The 24048-nt window shown below is 35.1% G+C and overlaps 1 long non-coding RNA gene across 1 annotated transcript in view; it reads left to right on the plus strand.

Moving 5' to 3' along the window:
- LOC110262009 (uncharacterized) overlaps positions 1-24048 on the plus strand; it is a 560710-nt gene that overhangs the window by 361740 nt on the left and 174922 nt on the right. Inside the window, exons 4-5 of the long non-coding RNA XR_014812607.1 lie at positions 22394-22486; positions 23835-24004. This is a non-coding gene — a long non-coding RNA (uncharacterized LOC110262009). The remainder of the gene's footprint in view (positions 1-22393; positions 22487-23834; positions 24005-24048) is intronic.

Genomic DNA, 24048 nt, shown 5'->3' on the forward strand with positions numbered 1-24048 from the left:
TTGATAACCTTCATGAGGGTGATGCAAATCTATAATCTTTTCAAATACATGTTTTCCCCCTCAAATTCTGACAAAGCTAATACGCATACAAGGAGTCTGGGAATAAGAGGGAGCTTGGTACCTCCCTTAGTACCAGAGAGAATTGGCTTGGAGCAGTCTCCTACTAGCAATGTGACCTGGGTCGTGTTATATGATCTTGACAAACATCTATTTTGTCATCTACAACTAGTGTCATGTATAATCTAATATCTTGCCTCACAGGGTACTTGTGAAATGAAAGGTAACAGTGTTTTCCGTCTTCCTTACATAGAACCTAGCACGTGATCAACTCTCATTAAATCATCATTGCTTTTGTTGTTCTAACGATCAAAGAAAAGGAAGGAGATGCAGGGTGGTACTGGGGAGTAGAGAGCAGTGAAATGCTTTCCTTCCAAAGCCCAGCCTCCTGACCAGCTGGAAAATAATGCAGAGTAGATGAGAATCCTGAATGTTGCTCCAGTCAGTAGCATGTGTTAAAGGAAAGACGGTGAATTCTAGGCATTCTCCCCTCTATTTAAGTACACACTGAGTGGTTTAATAATAGAGACCTGAGATGATAATGTAGGATATTTTTGATGCTTCTGTGTTCAACTAATTATGAAACTTTAAATTATCTCTAAAAACTTTATAGATAATAACTAAAAATGGAATGATGTTAAAAGTGACATTTACTTTCTTAAAATGTAAGATTCCTCTCATAATCAAATCAAGCTTAGATCAAAATACAAATTTTTGAGAATACATTGGAGACAGTAGCCCAGTTAGGTGCAGATGAGTGTTATTGAGTGTAAGGCTATTTCTTATCCTCTCAGGAAGATAAGTATTGAATATACATTTCTCACATATCTATCAATGCACTGTACTATTCAAATAAAACTAAGACAAGGGGACACAGCTCTCTATTTTTATAGGCCAGTTGTCTGGATTGCTCTATATGGATTTAGTACATTTGGAAAAACTGAAAGCTTTATGATTTAAGGTATTTTGGACTATTTATACAATCCACTTTTATTCACGAAAAAAAAATTATCTAGATTTAAAAGTTTTAAGGGAAAAGAGAAGGGAAAAAAATTCATCTGAATTTTGTTGTGGATGACAATTTGGATAAAGATTAAACTTTAGTTTTTTAAAAAAATCATTGTTACAAAAACATTAAAGTTTTGAAAATTTAGAAAGCACACTGAAATAAAATTATGAATTAGATGTCAATTATACCTCAATAAAGCTAAAATTTTAAAATTATGAATTAGATAATACTTAAAAGATAATCATAACATTGTGGAAAAACATTTTGGTCTAGCTAATATTTCAAGCCAGAAAAGTTGAAAGATGTTTAGCTCTTCTCTTCCTCTTTCTATATATGATAAATCACTATTAGATTCTACTTCAAAATATCTTCTAAATCTACTGTTTTCCACCAAGTTGAAAACTCAAGTGTGCAGGGTCCAGGTAAGTACTTATTATGTATATTGATTGATTTAAAATTTGATTCCTCAGCTAATGACAAGAATAGTGATTTATCAATGATGATTTAGAGTTGGTAACAAAGACGTATTTATGCATTTAGTACTTCTCATCAGCTCATGGGAAAACTATCTATAGTGATGTGGTATATTTTCCTGTTTAGGTCCAGGAACCAGCTCTTTATGTTCATTCTCTTTTGGCACATGTGTCATTCCTGGCTAAAGTTTTATCTCTCACTGTAAAGAGTGGCTCTACAGCGGCACTTTAGAATGTATTATTGAAACATTATGGACTTCCTTGTCTTTGCAGTTTCCACATACCAATTGCAGTTGACCCTTTAACAGCACAGGTTTGAACTGTGCAGATTCACTTACATGTAGATTTTTTTTTTCCCAATAAATATGCATTTGGTCCTCTGTATTGAGGAGTTTCATATCTGTGGATATGGAGCATTGACTATTCATTTTACTATCCCCTTTTATAGAAGGGACTTGAGCATCTTCAGGATTTAGTAGGCACAGAGGCTCCTGAAACCAGTCCCCCACAGATACTGTGGAGCTACTGTATTTAATGCTAGTTACGTCATTACTCATGATGCTGCATCATCCATTGAGCTTTGCCCCTTCCCAGTGCTGGCTTCCAGAGATTTTTCACAGGGTTTTACTCCATTTATGATGACCATGAATGAAAGCCTTACCCACAGTATGGAGGAACATGTGAACTGTTATTAATTTTCTGGATATGTTAATTTACCATTTAAATGTTTAAGACAAATATAAAACAACTTATCTTTCAATCATGTGTTCTGTTTAGTGCATTGGGCTGTAATCGTTGCATTCTACGAATGTAATGCATTTCAATAGTAACTGCACCCCCCCTTCACACACAGTAGCCAAGAGGTCTCTCTGTAGGCAGAATGAGAATAGCAGTTCCATTTGCACAGGAACATCTATCCCTAATCTGACATGGCTTAAGACTGACGGTGTCACCACATTTACTAGAAGAGTCCATGAGCACTGCAGAGCAAGATTGTCACAAGCCCTCAGACCAGAGAGTGGTAACTATAACCAAGCACTGACTGGCATGGTGCATGGAGCCTGCAGGGCTGGTAGGGTAACTGTCCAGGTGCCATGGGCAATTGAGAGCCACAATAAAGAATCCTTATCTCTATCCCAACTGAAATGCTGTAAACAGTGGCTCCCAACCATAGCTGATTTTGTTGATCAAGCGATATTTGTAATGTCTGAACACATCATTTAAGGCTATCACACCTGGGGAAAAGGAGCAAGGCCAACGCTGATGTTTAATTGGAAGAGGCCATGATAATGCTTACATCTGGCAAAGCACAGGCACCCCTCAACTCCCCCAAACAAGGAAGTATTTAGCTTGAAATGTCAATAGCACAATGTTAAAAGACTCTGCTGTAGACCCAAGGCTGCACTGAGGTAGAAACTAAGTGGGCAAAGACTGAGGGAATGGTTCACAGACACTTATTAAACCTAAAGATCAGCAGTGGACTGTGAGTGTCTTAAACTCCTGAAGTTTTTCTGTGTCTAATGTGTCATCCCAAATCAGTGTGTCTTCATCATTCTGGGGCCCAAACTCATATGATCCTGAAGGAATTATCAGTCAGTGGTAGCAATCTACTCACAAGACTGTCCTTCTGAAACGGGACTAGGGCCACTGGGCCCTTGGACAACCTCACAGTACAAGTTCTAGAGCCTCTTGAAAGATCTGGTCCATGGCATTCACATGGAGAATCAAGAATTGAAGTGAGTCCTGAAGGGGCTGCATGTCCCTGGGCTCAGAGTAGGTCATGATCTGAGCTCAGGATGCTCTTCTTGAATGCAACGCCACCCTGGCCAGTCCAGGCACCAGAGGGAGACTTGTAAAGAATGTTTTAAAGAAAGTACTTCAGGTTCAGGCCCCCAGAAGTGTGTATTCTGGAACCAATTCTCCTTTTCACTTCCCGAAACATCATCATTTCTCAGTATCTACAGTGTCTTCCTTCTGTTCTCTCTTAGTCACATCTGCCAGTTTTTAGTCCATTCATTTCTTTTCCACAAGCACAGGGTCTCTGATATAAATAATTGTTTAATTCTGCTTAAAGTCATTTAAATTATTACTTTTCTCAGAATAAAAACTCAGATCCTTAAACTAACTTGAAAGTTCCTCAGCTATTGTCTAACATTTCAGTCTTGTCTCATTTTTCTCTCTCCCTTCCTGTCTTTGTTCCCATCATATTGTACTGCTTTGTATTTTTTAATGATTCATGTTGTTTGTTGGTTGGTTGGTTTTGTTTTGTTTCCCAACAAGAGATTTTCCTAGAAGCAGTAAGACTATCTACCACCCACTGCATTTTCTTTATCTGCTCTAGCAGTCTCTTCTTATAGGCATTTCCTCCTGGAATCTCTGATTTCCTCTTAGGCTAAGGTAGCCTCAACTCTTACACTTATTTATAGCAACTCACATTTTATTCACACCTCTTCTTATTAGTTTGGAAGTGTCTATCATCCCTTTAGACTATATTTTCCATGACAGCACAGAACTGAATCATACCTGCTTACTGTATAATCGCCGCAGAATAGCAGGGGACCCAGTATATGGTGAGTAGAAAGCTAATGAAGAATTGGGACTAAAGAGAAGAATAAAAACTATTTTTGCTACACAATTTTCAGGTATACTCTATATTATATCACTTTTTAATATTAAAAACCTCAAACGTTCAGAAATATAGAAGGAAATTATGTTGGACACTGAATTCCCATCACCAATGTAACAATTTGTCACCAGATTTTATATTTATTTTATCTATTTTACTCTAATACTTTAAAATAACTCTGTGTTATCTACTCCAAAATGCTTAGGTAGGAATATTAAAAAATCAATACATTTTCCTACATAAATTAGCCAGAATAACATTAACAGAAACAAATAATTCTTTGATATCATCTAACTCCCAGTGTATATTCTTATTTCTCCAGATTTTCTTAAAATATCTTTTCAGTTGATTTGTTCAAACCAGTATATGACCAAATTAGCACATTGCATTTGCCTGTTATGTCACTTTAATCCCTTTGCCATAAATGGTGCCTCATTTTTTTATGACTCAACTTACTGAAGAGAGAAATCAATTCTCCTGTAGAAAGTTCCACCTTCTGAATTTGTCTGATTGATTTCTCTTACGTCTTTTCAAGTGTTCTTATTACCTTGTGTTTAATGTCGACTGGAAGTTACATCTAACAGGTTGGCTAGGTTCAAGTTAATTTTTTTTTTCTTTTTTTATCAAGAATACTTCACAGGTGATGCTGTGTACTCCATACTGCACTGTGTCCAATTAAAGTACACTTAACATCCAATTGTGCTGATATTATTAGTGCTAAGATATGTCAGTGGGTTAAAGGAATCTTCCAGTTTTCATACCCTTCACAGAGGAAACAGAACATTAGGCTAAAGTATATAAGTTAATTAAAATAATTTACTGGACTTCTTGAATATTCACTGAATAAATTCTGCTTAGCTCTCTTATTTTCCATCGCAAGTCTATTTTAAGTATCCAGCCAACTGAGCTTGCCTCTTATAGAAATCTTTGGAAAATTTAGATAAGGCTCATATGGGCTGAAGGAGGAATTTTAAAGCTAAGATATAAAATATAAATTCAACAAATAAATGGCCAAATCTTCTATAATAAAAGATGAGGATGCATATAACTGACAACATATTTCTAGTCAATCACTGACTCCAAATTATGCATGTAGCATACAATTAAGGCTCATTACTATACAACTGGGTTTAGAGGGCTCTACAAGCTAACAAAGCCATAACAGGTTTATTATCTAAATAGTAGTGCTCTTAAAATTGTCCCATGCTGATCAAGCAGTTTTGCCTTTGCTTCTTATTTCTGTTATACTCAATTCAAAAATAAAACTTGGGTTCCAAACAAATTAATTAACCCTCTTGGTTGTTTCAGCTCCATTAAATTAAAGTAATCAAATCACCTCATTCCTAGAACCTTGAGAAGATAAATTTAAAGGCCTTCAACTGTGAAGGGATGGAAACAGAGCTCACTGGAGAGACAGGATCTGAATAGTCAAGTAATTTTCAACAGGCATTAAGTATGGGAGCTTCCATCCACGTGAACAACAGATTCTTGGCTAGTCCTATAAATCCATTCTGAATATAGCATATCATGCTTAAGAAGAATGAATGTTTCCAAGTGCTCTATCTGCATATACAAAGGGAAATACTGGTACTAGCATTCATTTGCCTTAGTCTTCCAGGCTCAAAGCCAGGACTTCCTCCTCCCTCATCTTATTCTTCCTTCTTCACTTTCTGAAACAAAAGCAAGTAAACAACAACAACAACAAAAACAAACATCTAACTAGATCTGTAATGTGAAATTTAATGCATTTACTTTTATAATCCTTTGCCACAAATACATTAATCATTGCTGGTATTCACATTTTACAGGTGAGGAAACCAAAACTCTTTTGAGTTTCAGGTTTAAAAAGAGATTCCCAAGGTGACTTCAAGGTGATATAGCTGCTAATGACAGAACTGGGACTAGTCTCTAATTCTGCAAATAAAAACCATGTTCTTAAATAGTCCTTAAAGGAACTAAAGGAAACAAAATGGTCATCTTTGTTCCCCACGCACTTGAAACAAACCAAAAAAAAAAAGGTGGAGTGGTTTGCAATCAGTTTATGTTATTATTATGACAGGATCCATGCACAGGAGCATTATTTCATTGCAATACTAGCAAATAAAGTTAACACATAAAAATTTAATCTTACTCTTCTAGTTATGTCCTTTGTCAAATAAATTATCTTAATATTCTAAATTAATAAATGTAACATGTTTAGGGAAATTTAATCTGGAAGTCCACCATTTGCATTACATTTGAATTTAGTTTATATTATTCTAGCCATCTATATTCCACACTGTTTTCCTCTCTAAAAATATCACCATGTAGTCTTATTGCAGAAACTTGGAATGATCTAAAAAACAAAAACCAAATAAACAAAACCCAGAAATAAACCTCTTGAAGAGCAAAAATTGTAAAAGCTATGACTTTAGAAGAAGGTGAAAACTAACCAATGTTACCTAAAGAATGAACACACAGCCCTTCACACTTCAGTTAGAAAACTGGAGCCACTTAGTCAGGGCTTTCAAAAGAACAAGTGTCATCTTCATAATTAGTTCTCATCAGTCTGCTAGTGCTATCAATACTGCTTGGCTGCTCTTTTGCGTCTGTAGTAGGCGACGTTGATGATGATCCTGTGCACTGACATCTCATTTATGTAATGTTATGCGCCCCAAAGAGAGACAGCTGTGTTTCAGGGAAGAGAAGGCCCCTCTTGGAAACAGGGCTTTAAGCTGTGTGAGCTTGAATAAGTGCAATAAATATCCAGAAGTTCAGAAACCTTATGTTTAAAGTATGAAATAGAAAATTACCTCATGATGTTCCTTTGAATCTAATTAGTATCTTATTTGCTGGTACATAATCAGTTTAGTAAATATTTGTTGAACTTGGTATATTAATCAATGAAATGGATTTCATAGATTTGTATGCATCACTGTGTCTGAATATAGAAAAAAATGTTAAGAATAGTTATATTTTGGAGGTCATAATAGAAGGAATTTGGCCTTTCTTTTATACATTTCTTTTCCATAAATTTCTGATTACTACACTTAAACATATACATTAATTAATCAACTTGTATCAGGCAAACAAGTTCTATCATCCCATCACCTGCCATACCATACCCTCGAAAACCATCTGTAAGCCCCCACCTCTAGAAATTCCTGACCCGCCATAGTGAGCAGATTTAATCCTAAAGCTTGTTCCAACATACCACTAAATGCCCAGAGTAGTTAGCCTTTTGGATTCCTGAAGAAATTTTTATTTCATTCTCCCTTGCTGTGTTTGTTACCTTGTAAGGTTTTCATATTCTACCTCTCCCTTTTGTGAATTTGGTAATTCTGATCTGCTGAAGACTGAAAACCGCATAAATGGTGTGGTGTTTAATACAAGAACCCACAGAGTAACTACAGTACAAGACCTGAAGGACTTAATATGCTTGGGAGTTTTTTGTTTGTTTGTTTTTAACATTTGTGATAGAATTCTAAATCTCTAAGATTTCTATTCCCTGATGCACCTTCTTTGAATAATTTCTTCTCAATTATGGATAAAATCTGTAAACATGGTGAGACAGTAGATCCTTTGATTAAGTTACATTATGCTTTAAAGACTCCTATTTATACAAGATTCCATCCACCCTCCCCTTCCCACCATACAGGATATTGGAAGGAGAGACAGACTCACCATCTGTGGGGAGAGCAAATAGCCTTGAGGAAAATGCCAACAGAAACTAGGTGGCAAAGAAGTCCAGGCCTCTTGTAGTTGCTGAGAGTAATCCCTGGCCAAGAGCTGGCACGTAAGGTGAAATGTCAGTAATAGAGGTTCGAGGACCCAACTAGCCAGCATCCTGAATTATCTTGGCAGATGATGCTGGGCCCCAAATGGGAACATGGCCTGGTCACCATCTTGATTGAAGTCTTGTGAAAACAAATGGTGTTCAAATCCTAAAACTCTAGCTAAGTCATGCCCAGGAACACCGTGAGAAAAAATAATCATATATAGTTTTATTTACAGTGATAACTCTGTGTTAACTTGTTATGGAGCAGTAAAAAAAAAAAATTGTCATTCAGAATTAATTTTATTTTTACATGTTGTTATCTCCTTGATACATGAATTTCCTAAATGATAACTAAATTGTAAATAGAGTTAAGATATATACACCTCCTCCATGTCCCTTAATTGATAATGTGAGAGTAAGCGATAGAGAGGTAAGAGAGAAAAACAGCTAACATTGTAATTCTTGAATATAAGTATAAACAATTAGAAAAAATTAATGGTTCATACCTTTCCTATTGGTAAGTACTCTATCCTTAAAATCATATTTGAAATATCAATAAAAATAAAATAAATAAATACATAAAAATAATATTTGGTTAATTTATAGAATTTTACCTATACAGTTTCTTTGCTTCTCAAGTTTTGATAGCTTGAATGCAATTTACATGAAGAGTTACAAATAGTAAACTTTTTAATTTTAGAATAGGTTTTGATTTATAGAGAAGTAGTGAAGATAATACCTCTCAGAGAGTTCCCATATGCTATATACAGTTTCCTCTATTATTAATATTAGCATCATATATTTGTTATAATTACTGAACCAATATTGATACATTATTATTAACTAAAGTTCATATTTTATGCAGATTTTTTAAGTTTTTACCTAATGCCCTTTTTCTGCTCCAAGGTTCCATCCAGGGTACTCATTCCATTTCTCCCTAGGCTCCTCTGGCTATGAGAACTTATCATACTTTCCTTATTTTTTGATAAACTTTGACAGTTTTGAAAAGTACTAGTCTTGTAAATCTTGTAAAATGTTCCTCCATTGGGATTTAGTTAGTTAGTTTTTTTTTTTTTTCCATGGTAAGACAGAGGTTCATGGTTATGGTTTTAGAGAGTAAGCCTGCAGAAGTAGGCAGGTAAAATGGCATTTTTTTATCACTTCGTATGGAGGGTACAATCAGTATGAGTTATCACTGTTGATATTGACTTTGCTAACTTCACTGAGGCAGTGTTTATCAGGTTTCTCCACTGTGAAGTTACTCTTTTAGTCCCACTTTGCACACTGTTGTCTTTGGAAGGAAGTCACTTTGCAGAGTCCATATTTAATGAATGATCAGTTGTGCTCCATTCTTTGCTTGAGGATTTTTTCAGTCATTTTTTTATGTTGATGAGTCAACACGGACTCAAGGATATGTTCTTGTGGAAAGTTTCTTATCTCATTGCAGAAGGAATACATTAATGAGATGGAAATTGAGAAAGTAAAGTGAGGATTTATTTAAGTGGGAAATATGCCTCTAGAATGGGGGTGGGCATACAGGTGAAGAGCTACCCTGCATCTCTTTTGGCACTTGGGTCATTTCATATAAATGAAAGGTGAAATATTCATTGGGAAAGAGGGATTTTGGGGGGTTGTATTTCCTGATTTTCATTCCAGCTCTGCCTTGCTGAAGGAGGAGGGATTTTTTATCCTTGAAGTATTATGGCATTGGACCATAATGGGAACTTCTTAATTGCAAGGCTAATTTCACTATAATGAGGGCATAATCAGCAACAGGTTATATTTGGACTCTGGAGATTTGTACCTTTTCACACTTTTATTTGTCTGCCTCCAAGAAACTTATCACCCAAATGTGTGTTTTCCTGTTAGTCTGGAGTTTCCTGCTTTTCTTTGTCTGCCCTTGGCCTCCCCCACCCACTCCTTGCTGTTTATAAGATGTTTGGTTTCCTGTCGCCTGGCCTATAGCTCCCCTTTTCTCTGCTCACATCTAACTATCTACCTGCTGTAACTATGATTTTATACTTTGGGTTATAATCCAATACTAGCCAGGTCAGTTTTTCTTGCTGGAAATATTCCAGCTTTGGCCTTTGGGGAATCTTTCAGTTGGCCTCTGTGTCACTTTGACATACATACCCCATTCTTAGTGTTCTTTTTTTCCTTTTGCACTTCAGTTTGTGAAGTTTCCATTGATATATATTCAAACTCACCAATTCTTTCCTCTTCTTGTTCAATATACTTGACACAGTCTACTCACAAGCATTTTTCATGTCTGTTGCAGTGTTTCAGGTTTCTAACATTTCCTTTGCTTCGTCATTAGAGTTCCAGTCTTGCCGCTTACATTATAATCTGTTCTCACATGTCATCTACTTTTCTCATCATCATTCTTAATATATTAATCAAATTTATTTTAAATTTCCTCTCTGATAATTCCAATACCTCTGTCATATCTGATATGCTTCTGATGCTTGTTTTATCTCTTAAAACCATGATTTTCTTACCCTTTGGCGTGCTCGTACTCTTTTTTTTTTTTTTTTTTTTTTTTTTGACTTGGAAAATATTGTATCAGGTAAAGGCTCTCAGATAAAAAGGGCTTGTATGAGGCTTTCTATGGCTGAGAGTCTGGGATATAGTGCAAGCAAATTTGGGCTTCTCTTGTGTTCTTATTTTTTGTCTTCCTTTTAGACTTTGGCTTCCCTAAGTCAGAGTATTCTTCCTCAGAGAGTCTGTGTCTTGAGGATCTTTCAGTTGTAATCTGTGGTTGTTTTACTGGAGCCCTACTGCTTCATGGTAAGGTATGGGAGAAACAGAGTATCCTAATGATTAAATTTTAGTTTTTTGGTGTGACTTTCACAAGCACTTCTTCTGTGGTTTAGCTTTCTCCAACCATTGGGTGAGATAGGAAGAATAGAGGGGGTAGAGTAGTAGAAATACCCTGTCCCCTGGTTGGAGAAAGGTCTGGCAAATTATTTCCCCCAGAGAGTAGAACATTATGGAGGATGCCCTAATTACTCTTTTCTCCCTGAAACAGGAGCCTGGGACAGGAAGGAATCTTTCCTGTTTCATCACAATGAGAACCTTGTTGGATTCCTAGAGGTAAAAAGTTAGAGGTTTGGGGGTCTCCCTAAACCTGCTACCCACCCTCATGATTTTCTCACATTCACAGTAATCCACACTTAGTTCCTAGCAATTCATCAAGAAATCAAAATTATTTATTTTTCATATGCTTAGAAACTATATCAGTTTTTAAGATTTGTTAGAAATTGAAAAGAAAGAAGGAATTTTAGTGAAGGCATTTAGGAAATAAAAATAAATAAATAAAGGTAATTCAGATTCGAAAAAATAAAACTACATTTATTTGAAGATGACATGAAATTACATGTGAAAAATTCTAAGGAATCTGCCAAAAATGAAAAAAAAATAAATTATAAAAATTAATACCAATACGTAAAAATATTGATATTTTATATGCTACAATGAACAATGTAAAAATGAATGAAATTTAGAAAATAACTTTTATAATGCCAAAAAGAATAAAGTACTGAGGAATAAATTTATCAGTGTAAGATTTAGTACTGAAACTATCATTAAGAGGGCAGTACTCCCTAAATCAATCTACAGATTCAAGGCAGTCCCTATCAAAATCTCATCTGACTTCTTTGCATAAATTGGCATTCTGATCCTAAAATTCAGATGAAAATATGAAAAATGCATTTTAGACAGAAAAAAAAAACTATTGAAGAAAAAAGAGCAAAGTTAAAAGATTAGGGATTCCTGATTTCCAAAACTACTATAAAGAAACAGTGGTCAGGAACTGTATGGCACTAGCATAACTGACATGTAGATCAATGGAATAGAAATAAACCTACATCTAAGGTCAGTTGATTTCTGACAAGAGTCCCAGTGTAATGGGGAAATAATTTTTTTTTCAATATAACTGTGTTGACAGTACTAGATATTCAAATGCAAAGAAATGAATTTGGACCATTTACAACATATGCAAAGATTAAATCAAATGCAAGATGTTAAATGATAAAACTCTTAGAAGAATATGTAGCAGTAAGTTTTAATCATCTTAGGTTAGATAGGAATTTCTTAGGTATAATAACAAAAGCAAAACCTAAGCAATGAAAGGAAAAATCAATAAATTGCATTTCATTAAAAAAATTAAAATTTTTGAATTTTCAATTGAATTTTGAATGTTTAAGTTTTTTGTTACAAATTATACACCCAAAAAGTGAAAATGTAACTCATGCAATAGAAAAAAATATACAAGTCATATGTCTGATAAGGGACTGATATCCAGAATACAAAAAGACCACTTAAAATGCAAAAATATAAAGACAACTTAAGTTAAAACAGAAAATAAAAATCAAATCACTATGAAATACTACCTTCATACCCAGCCGCAAAGCTGAAATCAAAAAGACAATTAAGAGTAAGATTGGTGGGAATGTGTTAAATTGAAACCCTAATTCATTGCTAGTTAGAATGTAAAATGCTACAGCCCCTTGGAAAAAAAGTTTTATAGTTCCTAAAAATTTAAACATACAGTTCTCAAGTGACCCAAGAATTCTACTCTTTGGTATATACCCAAGAAAAATGAAAGCATATATCTGCCAAAAACTTGTGCCTGAGTTTACATAGCATTTTTCATAGTACTCCAAATGTAGAACAATCCAAATGTCCATCAACTAATGAATGGATAAACAAAAGTGGTATAACCATACAACGGAAAATTATTTAGCCATGAAAAGTACTGAAATTCTGATACATTCTGCACAATAGGGATGGACCTTGAAAACATTATTTGATGTGAAAGTGACCCATCACAAAAGATTACATATTGTATGCTTCCATTTATGTGATACATGAAGAAAATAAAGATCTACAGAGACAAAAAGAAAATTAGTAGTTGTTTGGGGCAGGTGCAATGGGGACTAACTGCTAATGATTTTTAGGGTTACTTTTTGAGGTGAAAAAAGTTGTTCTAAAATTAAAAACAATGATTACTGCCAGGTTTTGTGAGCATGCCACAAATATTTAACATTTAATTGTACTTTTTGAATAGGAGAATTTCTGACGTGAGTTATAGCTTAATAAAATTTTTAAAAAAGGAAAACTGAAGGAGGGAGGAAGAAAGAAAGAAGAGAAAGTTGTTTCTTGAGCACATACCATGAACCAGATATTATTCTGGATTTTTCACATGCCTTAATTTGTCATGTTCATGACAAACAAGATAGATTTTGCTATCTTTCAATTTGTACAAAAGCAAATTGAATCTTAGAGAAGTTAACTTTCTAAATGCTATCAAATAAAATATGGTAAAATTGTGTTTCTGCCAAAGTCCACTGATAACAAACTCATGATTTTTCAGCACATAGCTGCATAAATTATTTTATGCAGCTAAACAGAATATAAACTCATTTTTCCTCCAAATCATTAGAATTATTTTTATTTTTTAATCTCACATATTAGAACATATGTGATTCACTGAAAAGTTTTAATAAATAAGATGAAAATTGGGGGAGATGAAAGGAACTATTGGATCAGCCCATTAACGTAGATATATATATGTATTTAAGCAGCACTTTGATTTGTAGAATGCACAATGATCATTCTTTCCATTTTAGCTTGAATGAAAAATAACCAAATGGTATTCTGGGACTACTTGAGTTCTTGCTGATTCTAAGAATTATAATTATCAAGAAATACACATTTCAAATTCAGAAACATGCTGATGGTGAATAGGCCACCTCACCTGAATTAGGCAAGCCTTTGAAAATATTTTTCCAATTTAATTATTGTAAGATATGTAAAAAAGTAAAGGATATTGGTCATTTTAATTTTCTAAATTAATAAAATTAACCCCTAATTGATTCTGTATAAATTAATGTACTGCTTTAAAAAAACTTTATAAGATTTATAAAACATATGAATGAAAAGTGATGCTATCATTAACATATCAGATGTTAAATAATTATATACTGAATTGAATTTATGAAAACATAAACTAAATTTTGGCTTTGTCTTCAAAATTATTTTTCTTATTCACTTTTTATGCTACCATATCCTCTACAACCTATTGAAGATAAAATTAAAGAAATCTTTAAATCACTTTGTCAGCATAAATTATAACTTTATAGTATTTTTCCTTTATTAAAATATAGAAATCTTTGAAATACAAGTGATCAGGCTTAACTAGATTAATAAGAAGTTAATTTAAGGGAATGTCTGGTTGTAACTGCCTAGGGTGGAACAAAAGGGATCCAGATGCTTATATAATTCATCCATCCATTTCTTTCAAGCTTGGAATAAAAATATCTTTGCAGTAGTTAGAGTAAGCAAAAAAGAAGTGCTGTTTGGGCTCATATTTATCAAAGAAAAAGGTATGCATACATGTTTTTCCTAAATATCTCAAATTGAGGATGTGCACAAACTACGATGTATGTATGAATATATATGGATTCTTATTGCCACTCTGAAAAACATTTACTGCAGGTACTTTGACCATTATAGGAAAGATACACATAGTCAGCAAAATTCGCAGATGGAATACAAGGTCTCCACCCTCTGATGTGGTTCTCCAGTTGACCTTCCAACAACACTGAGTTTGAATTGTGCGAGTCCACTTACACACAGGTCTTTTTCAATCAGTAGACAGCCGATCCTCCATATCCACAGATTCTGCACCTAAGGATTCAACCATAGATGACAAACTTAGTACAGGATCTAGGGTTGGTTGAATCCAATGATGGGGAATCTAAGGATAGAGAGGGCTGACTATGGGAGTTGAGTATGTATGGAGTTCAGTACCCTGGGAGAGTCCTGGAACTATTTCCCCACGGGTACCAAGGGATGACTGTAACCCCTCCCTTTGAGTGTAGATGTGAACTGTGAATATGATAAATGTCACTCCTATGGTAGGTTACATTTCATGGCAGATGTGAAGGAATTTGGTAGACACAAGGCTAATCAGCTAACTCTAATTCAATCAAAGGAAATAACCCATAGTGGTCCTGACCTCATCAGCCAAGCCCTTTATAAAAACTCAAAGCAGGAGAGAAAACTATCCTGCTGGCCTTGAAGAAGCAAGTGTCAGGAGTTACACAGCTCCAGGGAAACTGAATCTGCTTGTAATGATGAGAGCTGGGTAGAGGACTCTAGGCTGCAGATGAGACCTGGTGTCACCTTGGTTGTAGCCTTGTCAGATCCTAAGCAGTGCTCTTGCCTCCTGTTCCATGGTGGCTCCGTTATGGCTGTGATATCTTCCCAGTTTTTGTCTGTGTGCAGTAAAGAATTGAAACAGCAGAAGTGTTAGAGTGTAAGCAAGTTTATTAAAGCGAAAGTACATTCTCAGAGGGAGAGATGGCCACCCCGCAAGTATGGAGTGGCCCAGGTTTTCATTTGGGTCACCTTTTACGTCCCCACACTGCCAGCCAGAGTGTAGACCTGGTTTTACCTGCCCAGGCCTACCACACATGTGTGAGGGCTGAGTGTTGACTGGTCTCAAGTGTGTGCCTCATCTGCATGGGCACATTTGATCTGGTTGGTCTCCTGATGTACCTGCTGACCTGCTAATTGGTTGAGGAAAGCGGGGTCTTACTGTACACTTGATGGTAGGTTGGGGGTGGTATATTGCCCTATAGAGTGGGAATGAGGAGTGGGACACATACCTTTCTTAACAGGGAGTAGGAAGGAGTAGGCCAGGTTTCTCAAAGTGGGGGAGGGTTATTATAATTAGACAGGTGGGACCATGATAAGGCTCTGGTATTTCTTGTCTAGGCCAGAAGTTTTGAGTTTGGTCTTCTTGAAGGGGACTTGAAGCCCAACAACTGGAAGATAATACATGATTTTCTTTCAAGATGCTAAGTTTGTGGAAATTTGTTGCACAGATATCACAAAACCTTGAATTTACTACTACACCCATTAATTCTCCTATCATGAGTTTTAGTTCAACAAACTAGAGTTAATTTCAAAAAAGAAATCAAAGAAGATGTAAAGAAATGGAAAGATATTCCATGTTCCTGGATTGGGAAAATCAATATTGTAAAAATGGCCATACTACCCAAAGCAATCTACAGATTCCATGCAATCCCTATCAAATTACCCATGACATTTTTCACAGAACTAGAACAAACAATCCAAACATTTATATGGAACCACAAAAGACCCAGAATCGCCAAAGCAATCCTGAGAAACAAAAACCAAGCAGGAGGCAGAACTCTCCCAGACTTCAAGAAATACTACAAAGCCACAGTCATCAAAACAGTGTGGTATTGGTACCAAAACAGACAGACAGACCAATGGAACAGAATAGAGAATCCGGAAATAAACCCTGACACCTATGGCCAATTAATCTTTGACAAGGGAGGCAAGAACATAAAAAGGGAAAAGGAAAGTCTATTCAGCAAGCATTGCTGGGAAACCTGGACAGCTGCATGCAAAGCAATGAAACTAGAACACACCCTCACACCATGCACAAAAATAAACTCAACATGGCTGAAAGACTTAAATATATGACAGGACACCATCAAACTCCTAGAAGAAAACATAGGCAAAACACTCTCTGACATCAACATCATGAATATTTTCTCAGGTCAGTCTCCCAAGCAATAGAAATTAGAGCAAAAATAAACCCATGGGACCTCATCAAACTGAAAAGCTTTTGCACAGCAAAGGAAACCCAAAAGAAAACAAAAAGACAACTTACAGAATGGGAGAAAATAGTTTCAAATGATGCAACTGACAAGGGCTTAATCTCTAGAATATATAAACAACTTATACAACCCAACAGCAAAAAAGCCAATCAATCAATGGAAAAATGGGCAAAAGACCTGAACAGACATTTCTCCAAAGAAGATATACAGATGGCCAGCAAACACATGAAAAAATGCTCAACATCGCTGATTATAAGAGAAATGCAAATCAAAAGTACCATGAGATACCACCTCACACCAGTCAGAATGGCCATCATTAATAAATCCACAAATAACAAGTGCTGGAGGGGCTGTGGAGAAAAGGGAACCCTCCTGCACTGTTGGTGGGAATGTCTACTGGTACAGCCACTATGGAGAACAGTTTGGAGATACCTTAGAAATCTATACATAGAACTTCCATATGACCCCGCAATCCCACTCTTGGACATCTATCCGGACAAAGCTCTACTTAAAAGAGACACATGCACCCGCATGTTCATTGCAGCACTCTTCACAATAGCCAGGACATGGAAACAACCCAAATGTCCATCGACAGATGATTGGATTCGGAAGAAGTGGTATATATACACAATGGAATACTACTCAGCCATAAAAAAGAATAACATAATGCCATTTGCAGCAACATGGATGGAACTAGAGAATCTCATCTTGAGTGAAATGAGCCAGAAAGACAAAGGCAAATACCATATGATATCACTTATAACTGGAATCTAATATCCAGCACAAATGAACATCTCCTCAGAAAAGAAAATCATGGACTTGGAGAAGAGACTTGTGGCTGCCTGATGGGAGGGGGAGGGAGTGGGAGGGATCGGGAGCTTGGGCTTATCAGACACAACTTAGAATAGATTTACAAGGAGATCCTGCTGAATAGCATTGAGAACTATGTCTAGATACTCATGTTGCAACAGAAGAAAGGGTGGGGAAAAACTGTAATTGTAATGTATACATGTAAGGATAACCTGACCCCCTTGCTGTACAGTGGGAAAATAAAAAATAAATAAATAAATAAATAAAACCTTTCATAATGTCAAGGATTATTTTCTGTTCTGATATTAGCAAGAAGTTCATTGATGAAACTTTTTTAAAGTGTGGCAGCCACAAGTAAATCTAAAGCATGCATGTTCCCAACTAAAATTGATTTAAGGTATATCCTTGAATATAAAAGATGCTCTTCTATAAGCAGACTAAGAAAGAGGATTATTGTATTACATTGAAAAATAACAGAGATTTACGGCATAACCAATTGAAGTTTAGCTATTAATGCTAGGAATATTTTCTAAGTTGACTGCACTTGTGAGGCAGGGGTGAAAAGTGGCTTACTGAATAAAAAGGGTTTCTTTTTCAAGATATACAATTGCAGAGGGAGATCTAGCAAGAGGCCCTGTAAAAGGATGTATTCTTTCATAAAGCATTATTTAGCTTTGCAATAATACTTGAGACATTCAGAAACTGCTTTCTGAAGAAAGAATAGAAGTAACAAAAAGAAGCTTTATGTCAATGTTTTCCTTGTTTTTTCTTTTATAAATAGAATAGTGAGCAAGAATTTCTTTTGGTCATTAATAGAAAACTTGCCATAGTGCTAACAGGTATCGTGACCATTTAATAAAGCTAGAAACATCAGATAACAAAACGGAATATGTCTACCAATATTTAGCATCTTTGCATGAAAAGAATCATGGTCATAGAAGTGGCAAGTATTCAGAAGACCAATTACAGAAGAAACAAGGTACAGAATATGTTATGTGAGAGCAGCTTCGAAGCCTCCATCCCCAGTGGTAAAATAAAGGGCAAGATACAGGCAAGGCAGTCATCACTTCTATATAATTGGAAAACAAATAGAGAAGTCATGTTATTGTGAATACCCATTAACTCTTACAAATTGTGTTGGAACATTTGAGAAGTGCAATGAATAACCAATGAGTTTATTATCCTTATCATTGCCAGAATAAGTGCTTTATAATACAAAGTTTATGAAATAGAGGGTTCATTTTATTTACCAAAGCCTCAACAAAAGTGATTTTGTCTGAACCTTGATGAAGATCTGGACTTTGTCTATGCTCTTGCATGTAATTACCATCATTTCATTTTTTCTATCCCTTTTCCTTTTCAATACATATTCTAATATCCCAAGTGAGGAATCTTTGAAATTCATCAAGCATTATATATTTAATTCATTCACTCAAACTAAATCGCTGATTAGGTAAAAGATAAGATAAATCCACACAGGAAACTTTGAAATTTAACATCATAATCTGTTAATTTGTTTGATAGATTTTCTTAGTAGGGGTTAAAAATGTAAAATCATGTGCTTTATAACATTTTTTCATGGGAATTTCAAGTCAGCCTTAAGACTGTAAGTGTAGAAAGTTGTACATTTTCAGAAAAGCCCTTCTTGTCTCCCTGCTAATGTTTCTTTATTCTTGTGCCTTCCCTTAGCCTTAGTTCTACAAATTTCATGAGCTCTTCCCTCAGGAAAATCAGTACTTGCATACTACCCTGCAATAATTCTTCCTCCTTGAAACTCACCCAGTTACTCTTTAACTATTTTATATCAATCTTTCTGAATTTTTCCTCTCAAATATGTTCAAATTTTGGGACTATTTGTTCTATATGTCCTGGTTCTTAAGGGCTGGTTCTCACTTGCTATAACCATGGACACTTGATCTAGAGTTATAAGAGGATGTATTTTCCTTTCACCAAGATAATGGCTCTCTTTGGTATTAGTTTATAAGCCTCAACAAAAGTGATTTTGTCTGAACCTTGATGAAGATCTGGACTTTGTCTATGCTCTTGCATGTAATTACCATCATTACCATCTGACATTTTAGACATATTTTTTTTTCAGTCTCTTTGTCTTCTATTTTCCCCTTCTTTTCTAGTAACAATAACAATATCAGGCAATAGTTTAAGATCAGTAAGAAACCAGCAATTTTATTCATTTACTTCATTTAATTCTCTTTTTTAAAATAAATAATTCTTTCCCTCATATTTTATCAGTATACATTTCTTCAGTTTGTTTTAATTTTTCTAGTGCTCCTATGATTGTAATAATTTTGAAACATACATATTTTAAAAGCATTTTTAAAATAAGGCATACCAGATATTCTGCTGAAGGCCACTGAAACTGTCCTTTTCAACTTAGGTTGAGCTAATTTTATTTGCTTATTTTTCTACATCCATCTCTGTTTATGATTTTTTCCCTTTAAAGCAATGGCTCCATTTCTCTTTATTTGTTTTTAATAAAATCTATCATACCTTTTTGTGTAAAGTCGCAAGTTAAGTTTCTGATATCTGAAATAGTAATCAGAACTCCCTTGAAGGTCACTGCTCCTTTCAAGGCTCTTTTCTCTTTGGGACATTCTCCTTCCAGTTTCTAGGAACCACCACTCTGCTGTTCCCTGTCCCAGATTGCTGTACTATTTCTTGTTGTACTCTTACTCTCAACTACACTTTCCTAAATATTTCCTTTTGAACATGCCTAGGATTATCACTATATTATATTATATTATATTATATTATATTATATTATATTATATTACATTACATTTATTTTTGACTGTACCCACAGCATGCAAAAGTTCTGGGGCTAGGGATTGAACCTGTGCTACAGCTGGGACCAGAGCCACCACAGTGACCAGCGCTGGATCCTCAACACACTGCCCCACCAAAAATACTCCTATCTTAAATTTAATGTAGCATCTATTTTATATAGACAACCAAAAATACAAGCTGTTCAGTGGAAAGGTCTATCTAAAAGTGTGTAAATCATTTAGTATTCTATGGCTTTAGGAAATGCAACAAATTCAGTGGCAAGTTGGTAGGGAAAAATCCTTAGCTATTTGTTTAGATCAGTTGCCTTCATATAAAGGTAGCTTTTAGATGCTCATACAATCTTACTGGTCCCTTAGATATTGAAACTCTCCTCATGGATAAGCATTTAAAGAACTCCTAGAGGGGATATTTCCTCATCCATCTCCATACCTGCCAAGGAAAGGTCTTTTCCTGAGAGCATTATGATTATGTACTAGATGTTGTCTGATCAATATATTTCTGCTTAAGGATGCCAGGTACTTAAAGTGATGATCTTCCAGGCTATACAACATTAGAATCCATTCCAGAGCAGCCCTTTTGCCATTTAAATAAAGAAAATAATTTACGAACAACTTTATTCAAAGTGAAGTTTAAAAAAAAAAGAAGTAAAAAATGCTGACTTAGCCACCTGTATGTGGACATCACACTGCTGTCCTGACAAGTAAAATCTAATTGCACTTCTAAACCCTAATACTCACCTTGTATTCACAGACTATGCCATTTAAACATTGTGTAGCTCTCCAAAGAAGAGTTCCACACCACACACCAGGAAAACATTGAAAAAATAATGTCTTAAAAGTGAAATAACAAAATATAGAATACTTTTTTTGACATCTGCTGTCAGTTTTCCTATTTTATTCTCCCCCTCTTTTTACCAAATCAATTCTCTTGAGGGAGCATTTGTAGAAGCCATGCATTTTGAAATACAAGAGAAATAATATACCCTTTACACAAAGGTCTTGCCATAATTTACACATTCATGCAATCTATTTGTCTTACTCTCCTTAATTTGTTCTGTCCTCCTTAAGAAACTTCTGATAATGACCACTGGAGGCATTCATGCTATTGCCGTAAATCTCGCCATCTCTAGTTTACTAAAAATAAATTGTATTAAGTTGTGAACAAACCTTATTTCCTGAGCTTCCCTTCAGAGCAGACTATTGCTCTAGAGTACTAAGAAAATAAAGAGGAATGCTAACATATGTTTGTCCCTCTAGGAATCTGGTTTCAACCCTGATAATTAGCCCTTGATAATTAGCCACTAGGGAAAACTCTCCTGGGAAAAGAAACTTAGAAGCTTAGGTTTAAAGATGGAATCTTTGACCTTGTGTTTTTAGCTAGTTGGACTACAAATCATCAAATGACATGAAGAAAGCATTTTGTTAAACTTGCTTTAAAAATAATGGTGATTGATTTTTTTCTATTCTTCTGAAAATTCATTAAATGAATGCATAGTATAATTATAAAAATAATTAAAACAAACAAAAATTATCAAGTAGGATTGTTTTGTTCTTTATTTGGTTGAGTAGTATTCCATTGTATATGTATACCATACCTTCCTAATCCAATGCTTGGAGTTAATAGATGCAAACTATTGCTTTTGGAATGGATTAGCAATGAAATCCTGCTGTGTAGTAGCATTGAGAACTATGTCTAGTCACTTATGGTGGAGCATGATAATGGGAGAAAAAAGAATGTATACATGTATGTGTAACTGGGTCACCATGTTGTACAGTATTAAAAAAAATTGTATTGGGGAAATAACAATAAAAATTTTTGTAATTATAAAATAGTATGTAGAGATGAGTTAAGAGTTTGAAATGTATTATTAATGAAACAAATTTCAAACCATCTGGTTTTCCAGTCTTGGTTAAATTAGAGGGTAATACATGTGAATAGATTAGCTGCAGAATATACAAAACTGTTATGCATAAATGAATCATGTATAATAATTGTCTACATATTCAAAATGAGAATTTTATGTATCAAAACCACTGGAAAATATACAGATAATCAGGTATCTTATCCCTCAGTCCTTTAATGCAAATTATCATTAGAAATATCCCATCCATTACTTTACATTTGTAGAAATCTGTTTGCTTTTATTTTTTCCTCATCAAATATTTGTTAACAAATATTTAATTTCTCCTCTTTACTCAGTGAGAAACAGAGACAAAAGAATGCTTTAGAGACGTTGCTCTCAAGCAGCTTATAAACCTCTGGGAGAAGATTACAGCTGGGCATGGAAAATTGGTGAGCACCGCAAAACCATTCCAAGACACATCCTAGGAATTTGGTAATGATTACCACCTTAGAGAATTTACAGAGTTAAATGAACATTCATGTACAAAACTTAATAAAGTGTGTCTACAGAGTTGCATTTTTCTGTGAATCCTTAAAGCTACATAGGTAGCTGTAGACAGAAGTCTACGTTTATTTATTGATTTTTACTCTTAATGTCAGTATCTAGAAAGTGTGTGTGGCAAATTATAGGTGTTCAATCAATAGTTATCAAATGAAAATATAAGGGAATGTGAATCCCTCTGAACTGAGAGGACATTTTCCCATCCATGAAAGCAATCCAGGTTGAGTTAGACAGGCATCTGGAAGCTAGTTTCCTAGTTGCCATGGTTGCTTATTGCTTAAGCTGTGTTGTGGTTAACATTTTTAACAGTAATACTAATAGTGTTAGTTTTACAGTTGCCTTCAAGCTCCTTTGTCTGAAGCCATCAACCTCACACTGGATAGTGGGCATGAGAAGACTACCCAGAGAAATAGTCCTGTCAAGGATGTTCTGCCCAACATTCTCCTTCTGACTGGGCTCCAGGAAATGGGCTTCTGCCTTACCTGTCCCCAAGCACCTGCCCATCTGCTTTGCCTCTCTTCCTTCCTGGACCACTGCCAAGGCTTGCTCTGGCTATTTGAACCCTGTTTGGGTCCTGGGATCTAACTTCGAAATCTTCTCTCTCGTCCGCCGCTTGGTGCTATGTGTTAAACTATTTCTATTTCTTCTTTATTTTTTTTTTTTTTTTTTTTTTTTTTACTTAACTTTAGTAATTGGCTGTGTTTTTAAATGACTTTACATGAACTATTTTAGCCTGGGCTGCTTCCTCAATATATATCTGTGGATTCCAAACACACCTCAAGCAAATCCTTAGCTGGACTAAACCTCCCCATAATCATAACAAACATGGATGTGAGGGGAAAGAAACAGACAAAAGATCTCTCGCTGAATTTAAATGTAGGAAACTGCATTTAGGTGTTGTTCATGGAACAGAGCATTCCTTAAGAAATGACATGTTACAAGAATTCTGACTTAAAGAATTATCTGCTTTAATAAAGTGGTTAGCAGATAATAACCCAGTTTTCTGGGGTCAGATGGGACTAGGAAAATGAAAACTTTCTCATTTTTTTCTCTTGCTATCACTGTCAACTCCTCAAAAGCAAAGTGATTTTTTGTAAATTCTCATGACATAAAACTATAGTATAAATATGTACCTGCTAATAACCTACAATATAAATGTTTTATATTATTTTTACTTTTTTTTCATTTGGGGACTTTTATTTGCCATTTACTTTCACTGCACATCTCTTTCCTCAGATGTGAAATGGTTTGTAGGTGGAAAAGCACCAACACCAAAACCTGCATCATGAGTTTCGGTGGCTTACAAGGGAATAGCAGAGGGAGCAACAAAATATTATGCAAGGAAATGTGAGTAATGATGATGGCACCAAACCCTGAATCAGAACTCAGAGGAAAATATATTTTAGGTATAGTTTAATCAATTATATACTTAGCTCCTTTTAAATGTAGA

This window comes from Sus scrofa, chromosome 8 (genome assembly GCF_054392235.1).
Source record: "Sus scrofa isolate SSC_HxYL_T2T_F1_AM1 chromosome 8, Sscrofa_HxYL_maternal_Yorkshire_Landrace_v2.0, whole genome shotgun sequence".
Lineage (NCBI taxonomy): Eukaryota > Metazoa > Chordata > Mammalia > Artiodactyla > Suidae > Sus > Sus scrofa.